This window comes from Pteropus medius, unplaced genomic scaffold (assembly GCF_902729225.1).
Source record: "Pteropus medius unplaced genomic scaffold, Ma_sr-lr_union100, whole genome shotgun sequence".
Classification (NCBI taxonomy): Eukaryota; Metazoa; Chordata; class Mammalia; order Chiroptera; family Pteropodidae; genus Pteropus; species Pteropus medius.
In genome coordinates, this window is record NW_024343125.1 from 88,920 (window position 1) to 102,625 (window position 13,706).

At 41.9% G+C, this 13,706-nt stretch overlaps 1 long non-coding RNA gene and 2 pseudogenes across 1 annotated transcript; all 3 read right to left on the reverse strand.

Moving 5' to 3' along the window:
- Positions 1-1,039: 1,039 nt before the first annotated feature.
- LOC120606072 (uncharacterized) lies at positions 1,040-1,158 on the reverse strand (annotated as a pseudogene).
- A 1,233-nt stretch (positions 1,159-2,391) lies between these two features.
- Positions 2,392-3,960, reverse strand: LOC120606062 (uncharacterized). The gene is made up of 3 exons (XR_005653820.1): positions 3,500-3,960; positions 2,951-3,048; positions 2,392-2,716 (listed from the first exon to the last, which is right to left on the reverse strand). It is a non-coding gene; the product is annotated as an uncharacterized LOC120606062 (long non-coding RNA).
- Positions 3,961-7,124: 3,164 nt separating this feature from the next.
- On the reverse strand, positions 7,125-7,989 carry LOC120606071 (olfactory receptor 7D2-like; annotated as a pseudogene).
- Positions 7,990-13,706: the final 5,717 nt, after the last annotated feature.

The window sequence follows — 13,706 nt, forward strand, 5'->3', positions numbered from 1 at the left end:
GAAAAATAAAAAAATGCACTTCTGTGTAACTCATAGATTAAATTAAAAATCCCAATTGACTTTCTTCAAATATATTTCTCTGTAGAGATTCCAGCAGAAATGAGAACAAAATTAAGAGAAAGATGAAGATGACTCAAAGGGGAGGTGGAATTGATGCCAGGGAGCTCGGCAGTGAGGGACTCCAAAAAAGAACGCTGACCCTGAAGAAGGACCTGATACAGTGATGCAAGACAAAGCAAATTTCTCCAGGGGGCGAGGGGGCGGGGAAGGAAGACTAAGGTCTGTGCCGAGAGAAGAGGGTCCTTTGGCAGAGAGTTTAGAAAGAATTCAACACACACACCAAAGTTAGAGTCAAAAGGAAAGTTTATTAGAAAAGGGGTGACACTCTGCAGAGTGTGGTCTCCTCTCAGAAGCAGAAAGTGAGAGTGACCAAGAGACGTTTGGAAAGATAGTGGAGAGGAAGGACCGAGCCTTCGGGGGAATTCAGTTTATATATCATTCTTTAGTTCCTGTGAGTTACTGTTTAAAAGACTTTGTCAACCCGTTTCCTTTGATATGGACATATAGTGGGGAAGGGGAAGGATATGTAGCAGCCTGAAAAGGTAAGAATATGTAGAGAGAAAGGCCTGCTGGCAGTTCCCAGCCTTTAATCTATAGGTTCCCCATGGTTTTAGCCACAGGGAATGACTCTTGGTTCCTGTTTCTCCTCCACAGGTGTGGGAATGGGTTGTTGGTAATCCAGCAGAAATCTTCCTTTGTTCTGAAGGTGTCCTCCTGGCCTGGCTACAGGGCTGATAAGCACATTGCAGTCTGATTTTGGTTTGATTAATATTTTAATTCTCTTGCCTCCTCCCTACATTACAAGGACTCCCATATTATGGGCCTCGTGTGTTCCCAGCCTCACCTCTTCTTACCCTATAGCTTGTAACTGCACACAAACTTAATTTTATTTTATTTTTTTAGGCGAGGCAATCCTTGGTTGACCTCACAGATTACAAGAAACTTGTCAGCTCGCAATCCCTTTTTTTTAATTTTTTTATGCCTACAGCACCTGGTCTTCCTAGGTGGTCTCCCATCCAAGTACTAACCAGGACTGACCCTGCTTAACTTCCCAGATCAGATGGGATCAGGCTTGTTCAGGGTAGCATGGCCATAGGCCTTAATTTATTTAATATATATATTTTTTTTCTCTGATTCAAGCTGCTTTTGCCCAGATAATGGCATTGTGACTCACATGCCTTTTCCCCACCCTATTCCTCTGGACTCCTGCTCCTTCAATCATTAAGCCATAGGACATAAGATTAACCAAGCCTCAGGTCTATCTATAATCATGAGGACAGTAGGTCTCTACTGGACTTTAGACTAGGGATGACATCTTGCTTTAGATGTGTTTCAGCTCCAAGGCCCATTGAGGCAAAACTACAACCCTACCAGCCAGGGAACCACCAGGTCATGGGACCAGACTGGATGATACCATGGCTGATTCCAGAACGATCAATTACCTCATCCCCTTTTAATGGTTCACTCAGCAATACCTAGAACACCAACTCCCTTTGTTTCCACAACAACTGATATTTCCCTATCTAATCTGTGCTTCCAAGCTACTCAGGGAGCCAGGCCTTCAAGCACTAGCTAGCTCACCTGTATCTCCAGGAATTGCAATTCTCCAATAAATGCTTATTCTATTTAGTCCAACTCCTGAGTCAATTTTTGACTGAGTGGGGCAGGCAGCACAAGCCTACAGATTCGTTTTAATGTAGGGAGGAGGCAAGAGAAATAAAATGTTAATCAAGCCACATTCAGAGACTGCAATGTGCTGATCAGCTCTGCAGCCAGGCCAGGAGGACACCTTCAGAACAAAGGAAGATTTCTGCTGGGACTGCTAACAACCCATTCCCCACACCTGTGAAGGAGAAACAGGAACCAACGGAGACATTCCCTGTGGCTAAAACCATGGGGAACCTATAGATTAAAGGCTGGGAACTGCCAGCAGGCCTTTCACTCTACATATTCTTACCTTTTCACTCTACATACTCTTCCCCTTCCTCACTGTATGTCCGTATCAAAGGAAACGGGTTGACAAAGTCTTTTAAACAGTAACTCACAGGAACTAAAGAATGATATATAAACTGAATTCCCTCTGAACACTGGGTTCTACTCATTCTTCCAAGAGTCTCTTGGTCCCTCTCACTCTCTGTCTCTGAGAGGACACCACACTCTGTCTGTGGAGTGTTATCTCTTCTAATAAACTTTCCTTTTAACTCTAACTTTGGTGTGTGTGTGTTGAATTCTTTCTTCACTCTCCGCCAAAGGACCCTCTTCTCCTCTCAGTCAGGGCTTGGTCTCCCTGCCACTCAGGGAAATCTGCCCTGTTGTGCATCAGTTTGTCCTCTGGTTTCAACCCTGGAGCTCTGGTGAACATGTTTGTCTTAGGCTGTGAGAAAGAATTAAAGGACATGACAAACAGCAAGCTGGAAAACACAAGTTTATTAAAGCAAAAGTACACACTTAAAAGTGTAGGCAGCTCAGAGGGAGAGTCTTCCTTGAGCTGTCTGAATCATGGGCTTTTGTTTTCTTGGGGGTGGGCGTGTACTAAGCTATCCAGCTTGCCTTCTGGTCTTGGTTTATTTCCCATGCCACCTGGAGAGGAGGAGGTGGCCAAGGCCACCTATCTTGTTTCCCGGCCTTGGTTTGTTTCTCCTGCTGGAGTCTCACGCTTGAAATCAAAACAGGGAGAGAATTGAGTAAGGACAATGGAGACGTTCCAGAGCCATATCCTGGATTTGGCAGGTCTCCCTTGTGCTAACTTTCCTGCCTCATTAATCTCCCCTGAAAGATTTTTGGACCATAATGATACGGGGTATTGAGGGACTGGAGGTCAGGCTTCTGTAGCCACTTCAGGCTGAAACGGGACATTGTCCCTACCTACCCTGGGACCAAAAATCTCTACCTGCCTGATCTAAAGGCTCCAGATTTCCCTCCAGGACAGTCTCCATTGACGGAATTGGCTTAAATCCCTGCAGCATCTTTATGTGGAACTGTTGTAATCTGGAAGAGACAAATTTAACAAGAAAATTAATAATGGAGTAAAACATAGGCCAAGGGGGTGAGGTTGGGGGAGCAGGTAACAGATCCAGCACTTAGACCATTTTCTTTTTCTATGACATTAGAAAAGCTTAAGAAAGCATGGATTCCCATTCTCCTTGGAGGGCTGAGTATAGATTAGAATTAAGAGGATTAAGATCATAGTGATAGAGTTACTTGGTCATGAACACAGTCCAGAAAAGAGGTTAAAACTGACCAGGTAGCAGCAGCCAAATGTGGTAGATATTATGGAGGAGATAGGCTGGAGTTCAGAGTCTGACGGAAATTTAGGTAGTTCCTGAGAGGAGTGCTTGGGAGCAGGGCACAGGTAAAACGAAGTATAAGGGCCCAAAAGAAACCCAAGCAGGAATAGAAGGAACAGGACTTTTTGACAGCCCTTTGGTCAGTTATTCACTTATCCTGCAGAGGGTCCCTCTGCTTCTGCTTTTTGAAGAGCAGTCTTAGGTCCTCTAGAGGTTCACAGGTATAGTTGTCTTCTTAGTGTTCCTGTAACAGCTTATGGGAGAAGGGTTTTATTCTTGATAAATGAACCCAAGACTATAGACTCTGTAGTTTTATTGCTATGGGTGTAGAAAGGAGAACCTGATATGGTCCTTTCCATTTTGGGTTAATTGGCCTTCCCTAGAGCCTTTTTTCCAGGTTTTAAGGAGAACCCAATCACCAGGAGGCATGGTTGCGAGATGCTCAGAGGTATTGCGAAGGGAAGGATCAGGTTCTCCTATTTCTGGAGTTGTCCCAGATTGATAATATATTTTAGTTGATCCTGGACCTCCGAGTCAAAATATATGTTGGAAGATAGGAAGGGCCTCTCACATAGCATATCAAAAGGACTTAATTTTAAGTCGATTTAGGAGCTCCTCTGTGCCTTAGGGGAGCTATAAGAGAAGCCAGAGCTGGGTCTCAGAGGTCTCCTGGCATAATTTGGCCAGGCCAGGATCCTCTTTAGAGTATAGTTGGCCCTTTACCGTCCCAGAGGCTTATGGCCTTCTGGCCATATGTAGATGATATTGAATCTGTAAGTCTCTATACATTTGCTTGATCTGGAAAATGAAAGAGGACTCAATGGGATGAGTCAGTGTGATAGCCTGCTGAAATGTGAAAGGGTTAAAGGATAATTAAAACCCGAAACTGGACAAAGGAAGTCTATACCTTAGGCCTAGTTTCTGGAACCCCTAACCGCATTCTGTTAATCATGAAACTTGTAACAATGAGCTCATACACTAACTGCCAGTTTTAGCCTGTGTAACCCTGCTTGCTTGCGTGGCATGAAAAATAATCAATTTTATATAAGCTGAAAATTACTGTTTGGCCATCGCCCATGGGAACACTGGCTATTGCCCATGGGAACATAGGCAATCACCCATAGGAACATAACATTCTAACAACAAGCTTTCTGTTTCTGTACTCCCCGCTTGCACACCTGACCAGTGGGTTGACAGGTAGTGAATAGGAGAAAGATGGACCTTTGTGTTTAAGACAGAATGAGGAATAGGATTTAGGGCTTAAAAACCTTGTATCTTGGAATTTCGGGGCTGCTCCTTTGGAAGGACAGCCGCCGGCTAATAAACTGCCTCTATAATCAAAGCACTCAGGTTGAGTCTGGTTATTCCGGTCACAACATCAGGACAGAGTAGGCAGCTTCAGTAGCCAGTAAAAATTTACTTTTCCTCCTGCCCTGTCGAGGGTGACCTGAAGGTCTGCTTTCATGATTGTGATGGATTTCTCTGGGACTGGAGTCAGCAAGTGCTTAGGCCTCCCCAGAGGAAGCAGCTCTCTCATTTGAGAGGCTTGCAGTGAGGGGAGAGGGCTTAGGGGGTCCACCTCTCTCCAGCTTCCCAGGGCTTTTTTACTCGTTTACACTCACTTTCTAGTGCCCTTCCTTCAGTATGCACATTGGTTATGCCCCAGTCCCCACGATGCCAACCAAGGTCTGAAAGGTTTTTATTGCCCAGGGTCACCTTGAGATGGTTCCTGTGAGACAGGACATCACTTGCGAAATTCTTAATCTTTTAGCAGGAAATGAAATGGGACATCTCTTGCAGAGTTAATCTTTTTAGTAAATCTAGTTAAGTTTTCTTCCCTCCTTTCTTTGGAAAAAGGCTCTCTCCCTCAAATCCTGATAATTGCCCTGGCGACTCATAGCCTCTGGCTATTGATAAGGATCATCAGCCCATTGTTAGCAGAAATGATGTTAAGTCAGACAGGGCCCTCAGAGTCTGAGGAGGGAGGGAACTTTAGGCCAAAGGTCTTTTTCACTCGTTAAGAAATATATTAACCAAGCCTATTTTCCTTTACTCACTTAATAGGCAAATCAATAATAGAAATTAATAGATATATGGTTTAAATAATAAGTTTGTATCTTCTCTTTCTTGACTAGGGACTGAAGTGGCACTTCAGCAGGAAACCCAAGACCCCACCCTGACTGAGGTAAAAAGGGAAAAAGCTCCGTGAAACCCCTGTAGGCAGGGACTACGGCCATTCTCAGCAGGAAGCAGATACAAAAAAAGAGACCTCCTGTCCCTCAACATCCATACTAATAATAAGGAGGTTTATGATTCTTAGAAAAGAGGCAGGAAAGTTAAGGGGTTCCAGGTCTGCCTGCAAAGACACTGGAGTCATCCCATCCTAGAAGGGGTCCGCCCTAATCCGCCCACAATTAAGCAAGCCAGAAGGCATTTTTTTTAACTCACAAAGAAACCAGTAGGCAGAAAATTAGGTACCAGTTTAAGCCAGTCACTCTCACCTGTGCAATGAAGACTCCAAGGACCTTCAACTCACTTGAGCCTCATTATACCATCATTATAATATGATGCATATGCCCAGAAGTTCATTAATATCACTATAACAGATTGAATTCTGGGAACAAACATGAGCAGAAAGCAAAACGATGAATCACTGAGTCCTGTCGATCTTAGTTGTCAATTAAGGAAGCCCACCCCTCTAAGAAAAGTAACCACCCACAGCAGAAAGGAATAAAAACCCCGAAGGGTTTGTTACCAGGCCTTTTGAGCCACTCTTCTCTTGCTCGAGCTCACTTCCACGTCTGGAAGTGGACTTTCCCTTCTAATAAAGCTTTTCTTTTCTGCTGTATTTCGGTGTCTTGCTCAATTCTTTGTTTGAGACATCAAGAACCTGGACAACGCGCCGGGAGAGGATCCCCACTCTCTGGTAACAACAAACAGCAAGCTGAGAAGCATAAGTTTATTAAAGCAGAAGTACACACTTAAGAGAAAAGCGCAGGCAGCTCAGAGAGACAGTCTGCCCCAAGCTGTCTGAATGATGGTCTTGGCTTTTTTCACATGCCACCAGAAGGGGAGGAAGTGACCCAAAGCCATCTATCTTGTCTCTTGGCCTGGCTTGTTTCTCCTGCTGGAGTCTCATGCTTAAAATCAAAACAGAGAGAGGACTGAGTAAGGGACTGAGAGAAAATTGCAAAAACACATCCTGGAGGAAAGGGGGAATCCTAAGCTAACTATTCTGCCTCAAAATGATAAATGATTTAATCAATATATTAATGTTGAAGCAAATGAGTAGTCATTACAAGTTTACTAACACATCGGTTGGGCACCTGATAATTATCATTTTTCCTCTAGCTTTATTGAGATAGAATTGATTTTAACACCTGATAATTATTAAATTTTACTAGTGCTTAACACACACATATTAAATTATGTCATATAGCCCAATATATGGGATATATTCCCAATATCACTATTAAGTGTTTAATATCACTCTACCCATTCTGTAGATATCAAACTGAGCTCAGAGTTAAGTTAGTTGATAAATGACAGGTAGTATAACACAAGACAGCAGAATTTAATACAAAGTTATTTGACTTGAAAGCCCATGATTAACTACTTTGCTAGGAGAATTGCAACACGGGAGAGTCAGGATTTCTGGCATACCCAGTATTTCATTTCCTTTGACTCAATCTCGAAGCCCATACCCAGAGCAGATGACAAAATCATGAAAAGAAAAATGTTCTAGAGGTGAGTTTTTTTAAGGCTCCCTTCATGTCTCTATTCCTCAGACTGTAGATAAAGGAGTTCATCATGGGAGTTACCACTGTGTACATTACTGAGGCCATTGCACTCCTCCTGGGGGAGAAAGTAGCTGCAGAACTAATGTAGACTTCAACACAAGTCCCGTAGAACAAGGAAGTAACAGACAGGTGAGACCCGCAAGTGGAAAAAGCCTTACACTTTCCACTGGCTGATGGAATTCTCAGAATGGAGGAGACAATTCGAGTGTAAGAAAAAATGATCCCCAAGAGGGGACCAATACCCAAAAGGCTAGTCACTAAATACACCAAGATGTTATTGACGAGGGTATCAAACAAGTGAGTTTGAGGATCTGAGTGAGTTCGCAGAAGAAGTGTGGAATTATCAAGTCTGTGCAGAAAGACAGATGCAGCACCATCAGACTGTGGAGCAAGGTGTTCATAATGCTAATGCACAAGGAGAGAAGAACTAGCAAGCCACAGAGGCAGGAGTTCATGATGACCACATAATACAGAGGGTGGCAGATGGCTTATGACCCATCATGATCAGGAGTAAATTGTCCATACATAAAAACACCATAAAAAAATATACCTGAGTGAGGCAGCCTATGTAGGTGATGGCTTTGTTCTCTGGATGTTCACCAGCATCTTGGGGACTATGGTGGAGGTGAAACAGATGTCCACCAAGGACAGGTTGGAGAGGAAGAAGTACATGGGCGTGTGCAGGTGGGAGTCTGAGCCAACAACCAGGATGATGAGCAGGTTTCTGAGCACAGTGACCAGGTACATGGTCAGGAACAGCCCAAAGAGAAGGGCAGTTCCGGGTCCTCTGAGAGCCCCAGGAGGAGGAAATCTGCCACGCTTGTTTGGTTTTCTGATTCCATGTTGTTGATGAGTCTGCTGAGAAATAGAGACATGAATTACAATGAAACAGACATAACTCGTTTGACAGAAGTCTTTCATCTATGCCTTAAATTCTGGTAATATTTATGTAATTCTCTTTTTTGAGTTCTTCTACTCATTTCTTCCATTGCCAAGTAACTTCTGAGTGACTTTTACATATCATATATTTTTCTAATGCTAACAGTAAAAATGAAAACACATACTGTTTTATTTTTTTAGGAACTATCATGCCCACATGCCATTTTAAAATCTAAGATTAAATTCTAGTGGTTTCCTCATACAGCATCAAACCTGGTAGGATGACTTCATTTTCTCAGAGATTCTTAACTCTGTAGTTTACTCTATACTGAGCCTGTTCATAATTGCAAATCTCAGGTATTGCTGGAAAATGTAATCTCACATTCTCTACTGCCTCAATGTAAGAAATAACATCACTAATTCATTCCTTCAAATATTCTATATTTGACAATTAGATCAAACCCCTTTTTGGGACCCATCTATTTCAAAGGAATTGTTTTTGCTGGAAGAGGATTTGTCATTTGTCATCAGCCTTAAAATGAGGGACATTTTAAGAAAAGGTTGAATGAATCTATCATGTCTTTTGTAGAAATGTCACACAGGGGAAATTCTTGTCTGTCTCTTTAAACAAGAATAGTTAGTGCTTTTTCTGAACAACTGGTTTATTTTCTCCTATAACGACATGTTTCTTTCATTTCTTTGGCTGCTAGGAAGCATAAAGCCAGATATGTGGACCATGTCTAGAAACTCAGAAAGAGTCATTTTATAGTATATTGTTCTGACTAATTTTTCCTTGGTAGCCACCTTCCAGGATATGGCCATATGGCATTTGTTTTGTGATTATCCCACATCCTCTCAGCACTCTTGAGTGCATTTCTCTATGCATCTTTGCAGAGAAATCTTCCCAAAGGTGCCAGTGAAGGTGCAGCACAGTCTTGAGGATCACTCCAGGTCCTCACTCTGGTATTCAAGTTCCTCTATCATCCGACCCTTGTAATAATTACATATGGAGTAATGTACTCTCAGCAATTGCCAACTCATAAAACTGACATTCTGCATCATGACTGAGTCAAGAAATCTTCAAGAGTGAATAATTCTAAGAGCTTGTGTGCAGATAACCAGCATGACACATTGCTGATGAACACGTGTCATTTCCTGCTCTACTCAAAACTAAAGTATTTCTCTCAGGATGTGCACTTTAGAAGGACACAGATTCTTAATAGAAGTGGAGGAGGATGAAATGTGTGGGGTCTTGAGAAAGCAAAGAAGATGAAGGAGCATATTTTCCTCTGCCCTCACATTAGATGGCGTGGGAGAGAACTGTTGAAAGAGCCGATGCTACCATTCAGATCACCTGACAGTATCACAACCTATACAATGCTTTATGAGGCAAGGGAGGAAGGACATAGTCTATTCATGAGACAAAAGAAGTTAAGCAAAAGTTCAAAGGATATTTGTGCCCTTCAAATGAATAAGATGCTATATGCATTGAACAAGAAAAGATCTCAGTGCTAGGGACATAGTGAATACTTTAGAAATATTAGCTATGACTATTGCCCTTGTTATTATTTTTATTAATAACAAAATAATTGTTATAGTAGTAGTCTTTATGGAAAATGTCAAGCTTGGTTTAGGATCTTTCGTTTCCCTTCAACTTCCTGATAAACAGATTGTTATCTGTTTCAACAGTCAGTACTCTAGAAACATGAATGGAGGTTAATACATTAGGAAAATTTTAAAATGCAAGAAAGGGACTTTATAATTTTTCTATGTTAAAATGTTAAAGAGTTTCTCAAAAAATTAAAAATTGAATTACCATGTGATCCAGCACTTCTACTTCTGGGTAAACATCCAAAAAAAATTGAAAGCAGGATCTCACAGAGATATTTGTATACCCATGTTCATAGCAACATTATTCACAATAGCCAAAGGTGGAAGCAACCCAAGTGTAACAGATGAATGTGTAAGCCAAATGTGGAATATGTATACAGTGGAATATTAAATGTCATTCACCTTAAAAAGGAAAGAAATTCTGACATGTGCTACAACATGGGTGAACCTCAAGGACAGTAGGCTCAGCCAGTCACTAAAAGATAGCAACTGTATGATTCCACTTATGAGGGATACTTAGAGTAGTCAAACTTATAGAAACAGAAAGCAGAAGGGTGATTGTCAAGGGCTGGGATGACAGCAGAATGGGGAGTTAGTGATTCAGTTTTACAAGATGAAAGGAGTTCTGGAGATGGATGGTGGCGATGGTGGCACAGTGAGAATGCACTTAATGCCCCTGGATCATCACTTTAAAATGATTAAAACAGTACATTTCTTCTTGAAGTTAAATCAAATTATTTATTTTTCTAAATACATTTTTTAAAAAAAAACAGTGCTTAATAACTGTAGGGATTTTGAGCAATGTGGAAAAGCACAGTGATTTAAAAAAAGACATTGTAAACTTCATCCTCAGCCGGCCACAGTTGCTAATAACAGTGATGTATTTCCTTCTTGCATTTTTTTCCTCTACCTCTACATATATTCATAAACACATCTCTCTTTTCACAAATCTGTGTCATTCTGGATGTCCAATTTTTTTCAATTACAATTGACATTCAATATTATATTAGTTTTAGGTGTATAGCATAACAGTTAGACATTTATATAGCTCATAGAGTGATCCCCCAACAAGTCTAGTACACACCTGGCACCATACATAGTTATTACAATATTCTGGACTAGATTCCCTATGCTGTGCTTTACATCCATGTGAGTATTTTATAACTGCCAATTAGTACTTGTTAATCCCTTCACCTTTTTCACCCAGCCCTAACCCCCCTCCCAGCTGGCAGTCACCAGTTTATTCTATCTATGAGTGTGTTTCTATTTTGTTTGTTCATTTATTTTGTTCTTTAGATTCCACATATAGGTGAAATTATACAGTATTTTCCTTTTTCTGACTTATTTCACTTAGCATAATACCCTCTAGGTCCATCCATGTTGTTGCAAATGGTATGATTTCATTTTTTTATGGCTGGGTAATATTCTATTATTTATATGTACCATATCTTCTTTATCCAGTCATCTATCAATGGGTGTTTAGATTTCTTTCATATCTTGGCTATTGTAAATTATGCTGCAATGAATATAAGGGTGCATATCTTTTTGAGTTAGTGTACAATGGTAAATTTTATGTTACGTATATTTTTTAATGATTAAAAAATTAATTAATTAATAAAAAATTTTGAAGGAACTTTTTCTGACTTGCTTTAGTCATGCTCCTGTATACTCCATGGAGCTTTGGGAAAGCAGCCACCCCTCACACTTCATGGTTATTCTTAGGGACGTAGTCTAAACCTTACTTCGGTCCCATCTTTCTTCCTCAGCCAGGGAATCCCCCAGGTTAGGGACTATTTAACACCATTCACAGAGACTCAGATCTTACCTTCTTCTGTTCTCGGTGGGATGATACCCAAGTCCAGTTCAGAAATGACCCAGTGAGTGCTTTCTCCTGGGAGAATCCAGGGCTTAGATCCTCACCAACCCTGTCCCCTCAGTGTGCTCCAGGAACCCGGAACCTTCCAAAGAGGCCAGAAAGGAATGATTGGGTGGGTCTCTGAGTGTCTACCAATTGTTCTTAGGAACCAAGCGGTAAGGACCACCCATCATGAGCCCCTGAGGGTCAAGGGTGAAAAGATAATGAGAATCGCAGAGCCCTCAACACCCAGCCTCCTTGCTCCACAAACCAGGGGACAGCACAACAGACTAGAGACAGATACTTCAGTTATTCTCAGGTAAGACAACAATTACTTTAGCACAATGGCTGTCAAACTTTAGTGTGCATCAGTCATGCAAAGGGCTGGTTAAAGCACTGATCTCTCGGTCCCACCCAAGAGTGGCTGATTGACGAGATCTGGGGTGGGGCCCAAAAGTTTGCATTTCTAACAGGGACCCAGATGGTGCTGATAGTGCTGGGTTGAAGGGAGGGCACCACACTTTGAGAACCACTGATGCAGAAATTTCTGAAGCATGGTGAATCAGCCACATCTGGAGGGAAATCCTTGAACAAGCCTGAGCTTTGTATTTTTTCTCATCTGTGTACCTACATTCAAGGAATGCACATGAAAGAAAAGAATAAACTACACTGCAGAGTATACACACGTTATTCATAAGATTTATATTATTATTAATAGGATTTGATGCCTCCCCTAGAAGGGTGTGTGTTTGACAGGGGGAGGGGGAAAGGACCAGAAGATGAAGGAGAAGGATGAGGAGGAGAGAGAGAGAGAACATCCATGGGACACCTGTGAGTTGTGAGGAAAGAGGAACATTTGAAAATTCCTCGAGGACCCCTGATTACATCAAGAAGCAAGTTGACTGAGGAGACTGACCTTCTTCCCTTGAATCTCAGTGTGTCCTCTGAAGGTTCGAATTTAAAACCAGCACTGTGAGGACAAGCAGCACAGGTTCCCTTCTGCCCTTCCTGGGAACTAAAGGGGTGCATCAGAGCAGTCTAGAATCCTTAGAAAATTTTAGAAAGCATCGATTCCTTTGAGTAGGGAATCAGTTCCGGCAACTTTAGGGTCAGAAAAAGGGGTCAGCGAAGCCAGAAACAATTGTGAATCTAGTGCCAAGGGACTTGGAAATATGACAAGTAGTTAATGAAAAATCAGGAGTGCCTTTAGACAGCAATTCTCAATCTTGACCCTCAGGTGACACCAGAGTCACCTAGGAGGTGAACCCCACCCCAGAGTTTCAGAAGGTCTAGGTGAGGCCTGAGAAACTGCATTTCAAAGAACTCCCCAGGTAATGCTGATACTGCTGGCTGGAGGGCTGCACAATTTTCACGTCCCAGCGCAAACTGAAAATGTGAGACCCCTTGGTCAAAAATTTCAGGACAGTGACAACAGAGCATTAAACCAAGAGCAGGGTCCTCTGCAACTACCCAAGTTGCAAGGCCAGGAACCTAGCTCTGGCTGCTGGTCTGGGGACAACACTCTGAGTACCATTGATTTAGATTTCCTACTTAATTAACCTAGGACTACCTCCAAATGGAAATAATAATAGTAATAATAGTAATAATAATGATAATAATAATAAAGTTGCCTCTTTTTCTCCAGAACTTACAAGAGATTTCTGTATCTCCAGGGTGACCCCACAGATCCCAGAGGCTGAGTTTCTCCTTAAAATTTAAATGTTGAAGACAAATTGGCCCTTGAGAATTTTAGAAAGACAGTCATGTGTAGTTTCTCAACAAGACACATTCTTTAAGTAACAAGATGTCTTCTTTCTGGTCTGGCAGGTGTGGTTGTGTTGATAAGGGACAAGTCGTCTTTTTACATTTTTTTTTCTGGCCCTAGGGGCTTTATCTCCAAAGCTCCTCATTAGTCAAATTGTTCTGTCTTCATTCCAATCCTGCAGCAGAAGAAAGGAAACTGGCTTGCTGATTACCTGAGGGAGGATAAGCATGAGGCCTCTCCTCTCTCCTGCTCTGTTCTGTTCCAGAGTTAAAGCTCACAGTCGGGAGCTAATCGAGATGCCCAATAGCTCAGACAGTACCCTTTACTTCCCAAACATCAGTCATTCCTGGCTGTCTTCAGGGCTGTTGCCAATATTCCCATCAACTCGACTCTTAATTAATTGGTTCACATTTTTAACTCAGCCCAATCCTGAGCAAAATTTTCTCTGT